At 32.0% G+C, this 5864-nt stretch overlaps 1 pseudogene; it reads left to right on the top strand.

Annotated features, from left to right (window-relative positions):
* Nucleotides 1–326: 326 nt before the first annotated feature.
* On the top strand, nt 327–5331 carry LOC115964363 (annotated as a pseudogene).
* Nucleotides 5332–5864: the final 533 nt, after the last annotated feature.

The raw sequence follows: 5864 nt of genomic DNA, 5'->3' as shown, positions 1-5864 counted from the left end.
AGAGTTGCAGCAATAGTGTTGTGTTGTTATTCACTCAGTGCTTTCACAACGTGAAGTTTTTAAATTGTGATACAGCTACCTTTGAGGAATCAGAAGAAACCTCAAGCTGTAAATGGTAGCTTGGAACTTTCGATATGTCTATATCTTTGTTCTGCTTAATCTGATATGTATGGTATCATATACTCTCTTATCCTGGAATTGGGCATAAACTTCATGTCAATGGTTTGTAATTTTCTTAACCTGCAGAAGCTCGGCTATCTTCATGCTTACACTTTTGACAAAGATTCCCAATTTTTATACATTGTGAAATTGGTGAAGATCTAGGGATGTTTGATATTGGGAATTCCAAGAGTGCATGTTTACTCCTACATGACACACATAACTTGACAAAAAGGTATGCGGTTATATATGTTTTCTTGTTTATATCCCGAACTTAATGTCTGGATAGCTTTGATGGTCAAAATAATGTATCAATACAAATTCCTTATGTCATGGTGAAACTACAGTATGTCCTCATTGTTTTGGTTAAAAGTATGCCCTCTTTGTTGATAACTTACGAAAGTACATTTTTTTTTAATATTGAAGGATGGTTTAATTGTTTAACTACTATTGACCCAGAACTTTATTTTTAAAAAAAATTTAAGGACGGGCTCTAGTAGTAATAAACAAATATCAGATTTTAATTGTTTGATCTTATAGTCCACCAATTGTAATAGATTTTAAATTAGTGGCATGTGTTGTCTGAAAGGTCTTAATTTGCTGTACTTTGTTTAACTTGAGTGGGTTCGTGTTCTTTTCATATGGTCAGTTTGTGAAATTTTTTCTTGAATTCTTGATTTCTTAGGCTCTTGCTTGGTCAATTTTGCATACCTTCAAAATTTATAATTATTTTAAAAGAAAAACTGAGTTCTTATCTTTCAACACCATTTCTTTTATATGTTTTGCTGTGCCAACACCAGTTAGTTGTATATTTACTGCGTTCACTCTTCTCACTCTGTATTTTTATCAAGTTTTTATCTTTTTTCTGTGTGTGTGTCTACGTGAAAATTTACCAATTTGTCTTTTAGTGGTTGAATCTGAGGAAATTACTAAATTTAGAATATTAAAGGAAGTTATAAGAAAATGTGGGAGTGAAAACGCTGCCAATAGGTATGGGAGCTTTGAACTTTATTCATGGCTAGTCCATGACTGGAGTCAATTAGTACAAGTTCAAAATCATAAAACTTTTGAACCTAATATGTGCTCTAGATAATCACTATATGTTCAGATATCTCAACACTAAAAGAGGCCTGAGTGCAACATAAGGATGTGGAGTTGTTAAATCTATCGATCACCACCATGATTCTACCAATGATTGCTTAGGAAGTTTACTAAGGCCCTCTTATAGGCACCCGGTCAATGCCACCATCAGAAATAGCAGCGAACTGAACTAATTAACATGTGAACCCCTTGATTCTTTCTCACAATACCAATTTCCTTATGTCTCCATTATGGTGTAAACAGTTTGTCAGTGGTGTGGGACACATTTAGAATTCCTTGGATACAAAATTTGTTTGAAGAAGCTGGCTAAATAATAAAAAAACTCTAATATCTTGCTACAATAGGGTGTCAAAGATTACACTCCATTGTAGCAAAGATGTCAAAAATTTTAAGAATAGCATGCTTGATGTGGATGATACTAGGGGATGAGAGCTAAAATTAGGATTTAGCATTTTTCACATTTTTGATATGAATGCTCTTACAACGACATGCTCTATTAGTGGGTCTGACATTGGATAATGGCATTATATAAGTTGATTTATACTCCTTTATTTATAATGTATGGGAATAAATAAAAAAAAAAAAAAAAAGATTGCTTTGCAGTCGCTTTGGGGATATTAGATAAAAATTTTAATATCTAAAGAAATACTGTAGCTCCGAAAAAGAAAAACGTATACACTGTTTGTTTGTTTACCTACCAGGCAATATTTCATGTTTTGAACTAACAAAATAATAAAATTTTTAAGTTAATGTCCTGTTTTTATGAGAAGGTTTTGTTTTTGTGACAAATTAAAATCCACCAACAAAGTTGCTGGAGGGCAATTTTTTGTACTGTAGTGAGAATCTTCATACCTATAAAATTTACTTTTTTCTTTGCAATTGGATTCCCCCTTTTTCACATGTTCTCCATACATTCACATGCTTTCCTATATACCAGCCCGGTGGTGACTGGTGAGTCTCTATCTCTAATCTGTATTCTTCTATTTCATCTTTCAAACTTTACTTGTTTGTTTTTGTTTTGGTTTGTACAAAAAAAGAAAAAAGTAAAAAAAAAAAAAGTAATTTTCATTGAAAGCCAAATTTTGGGTTTCATTTTTTTTCATGGTATTTTAATGTTTTTCACAAGAGAATATGACTTTGGATATGATAGAATGGCAAAAAAGAATTTATTTAAGCGACCTTGATTAGTTTGTTGAGGATTTGCAAGATAGCCAACTCCCAAGTTTTGGAACTAAGACGTTATTGTAATTGATGTTTTTCCTTTATTATTTGGTAGAATCAACTTTGGGTGTAATCTAATTTGACAATTTTGATTAGTGACACAAATTGAAGACGGTTTTCTTGGTTTCACTAATTAAAGTTGTACTGGAATTGATATCCAATTCATGCTAAAAGTGAGGCTACTGCGGATCCCTTAACACCCAAGAAAGAAAATGAAAACAATCACCACTGAATTGGTCCATTGGACAATTAAAATGCTCTATGATGGGGACTGCCCTGCTTTGCATGCGGGAGGACTACCTTCAAGGACCTGTTTGTGCAATTCTTTTTAGCTTATATGTATCATGTTGGTTGATTTGTGTGTAAAATGTGGCAATTTGTGAATTTGGTGATTTTGTATATTTGACGTGTTTAAGTTCATTACAATGTGAGGTCAACGTGATCAGGGAGAGGAATAAGTGCTATGGTACTATCAACTCTGTTGACATTTACTTCTCAAAAAAAAAAAAAAAAAAACTCTGTTGACATTTGTTCAGAGGATTACACTCCAGAGGAGAATCAAGGGCTAGACCTCAAAATTGTATGTTCTAAACAATGCTGAAATTTTCTATAGACCCAATTTCCTGATTTAAGAGGGTTTGGTTGGAGCTGTAAGATAAGAAGTAGAAATTGAAGTATATAAGTGACAGTATTGCTACTTATTGGTTGTCAAGAGTTTGGTAGCTCAATGGCATAGCATCCTCTTCTTTTTAAGAGAACAAATATCCTCTCTTCTCTTTCTTAAAAAAAATAAATAAAAAAATAAATAAAAATCCTCTCTTCCATTATTGTAACTATCAAATTATCATGAAAAAAAAAAAAAAAAACAAAAACTTATGAGTTATATCCAAAATAACTACACAAATTAATATTAAAATTTTTTTTTGGGTGCTTTTGTAGAATAAGAATTTCCTGGAAGATCTAGTATTAAACTATGTAGCTCTATAGTTTGGCCCTTGGAAAGTAAATGATTACTTTGTAGAATACGTTATTAGCCCAAAACAGAAACTTTGTAAAATACATCATGGAGCACATTAACATTCTCCTTGTGTTATGTATACAATAGAGATTTTGGAGCATCTCTATGTTAGATTTTATTACAATAAAGTGATGGATTTCTGTTTTTTAGTTTAGGTTATGGGAGGGATTCATGCCATCCTCTCTGATGGAACTGTAGTCATTGATGTTGAAATATGTCGCATTTCCTACCCTTTTCATTTTTCCTATAATTATATGCTTACAATGCCTGCTCTTCTCATTATGTGTTTTACTTTTATTTCCAAATTTCCACCAAATATAAATTCACTATCTTGTATTTATCTATGTGTATGTAAGCAAGCATGCATGTGTGCGTGTCATCTATGTGAATATGTATATACTTGTGTTACAATGGTCCAACCTGTGGAATATATAAGAATAATGGGGGAAAGAAAACACCATCAATAGGTTTGGAAACTTCAACTGAGGCTATTCCATGATTGGAATCAATTAGTACAAGTTCAAGATCGTAAAACTTTGAATCTAATATGTGTTCTAGACAATCACTAACTGTTCAAATATCTAAACTCTAAAGGAGGCCAAAGTGCAACCTAGGATGTGGAACTGTGAAACACTGCTGATCACCACCATGATTCTATCATTTTAATAATGCTTGCCTGGAAAGTTTATTGGGGGGTCCTATTGTAGGCAAATGGACAATGATTCTCTCTAAGCCAATTTCCTTCTGTCTCCTTTGCAATTCAATAGTAAACGTTAATGGTCTAGGACACATTTGGAATTTTATAGATACACAATCTGTTTGAAGAAGATGGCTAAAGAACTTTGTTAAGAAGTTATTTTAAGTTGCCACTGCTTTCTTTATCTGACATTCATTTTACTAAAGAAAAAAGAATACTTCACGCATATGACAACTTTACGGGCATTTAGAAGACTATATGAACAAGTTGGTCTTGGTTGGGTTTATGCCATTACCAAATATGAACCTGTAAGTTTCATTTTTCCTAATTTTACTTGTAGTTTCAATTGAAATGCTACCATTCTCTAGACGCATAGGGTTGCGGATAATGCTCCCTTGTCCTTTCGTCATTATTTGTTCTAAATATAACAATATACATTTAACAGATTGCAACAATAACTGATGTCATATATGGTATTTGGGCTAAATATCGTCTTCAAATCACAGGTAAATTCGTATTGCATAAACAATTTTGTGTTATGGCTCCTTCGAAGTTCCCAGGCAGTCATGCCTTCTTTGCTTCAGTGGTCAAAAAGTCTAGCTATAGCTGATATTTTTTTCCTGGATATACATGTTATAATAGAGCAACACCAGCCTTGTGATTCACACACTCAATTCAGTGACTCTTTTAATTGTTGTGGTAAGGAATTATTTCTTATGATAATCATTATATTGTTCATTAACAGAAAACCATATCATTTGGATTTAGATGCACCATGAAAAATATCTCTGCGCTTTTTTAACTTCTCTTTATGCACATTTTCAAAATCAAATTTTGAGCCGCAGCATACTTCAGTAGAAGCTCATGAAACTTGGTTTGAAAACTAACCTTGTTGATGACTAATATGATTTTGCTCTGCTCAAACAAATTATTAACTTATAAATATTTGATGCAAACTTATCTGTATTTATCCAGGACGCCTTTAGAAGAGATTTTGGAATTACGAAAGAAGAAGGTTTGTATACTACTCTGCAAGGATCAGCATATTTAAAGTATATGGTGTTGATTCTTGTTAGATGTTCTGTTTTCACTGCAGGATGAACTATGTAATGACATAAATTCATGTAAGATGTGAACTTGCTCAATAATGCAACAAGTTAAGAGCTTTTAGGTCTAGACGTTCATGGCAATTAGTTTCTGGTTATATAAGGTTCGACAATTTGATTGATTCTCAAACTTCACAATAGAGTTTCTCAAAGGAGTTTGTCATAATTTTATGCTCTAATTTTAGTTCTTTCTTAGTTTTACTTCAATACAAATTAGCTCCAAAATTTGACTTCATATAAATACCGTAAATTGTATTTCTTTTTGTAGGTGAATAACTCATTTGCGATTCTTTCTTCTTAATTTCTTTAATTTTGTCCTATAATCCTGCATAATACAATTGGGAAAAGAACACCCTCCCACCCCTCCAAAATAAAAGAAAAATATATATTGTATACAAATTGAAAAAAAGGTCTTTTTTGGGGAGTTGTATTCATTATATACACAAATAGAATTAAGCCGTGCATTGCATAGAAAAATTACTAAAAATGAAATCTAATTAATAATTGTTTTATTTTTATCTTTTCTATTGAATATAATTTTTTTTTTCTTTTAAAGCAATAT

This window comes from Quercus lobata, chromosome 10 (assembly GCF_001633185.2).
Source record: "Quercus lobata isolate SW786 chromosome 10, ValleyOak3.0 Primary Assembly, whole genome shotgun sequence".
Taxonomy (NCBI): Eukaryota; Viridiplantae; Streptophyta; class Magnoliopsida; order Fagales; family Fagaceae; genus Quercus; species Quercus lobata.
Note: the sequence above shows the minus strand (reverse complement) of the source record. Positions and strands in the feature narration are given on the sequence as shown.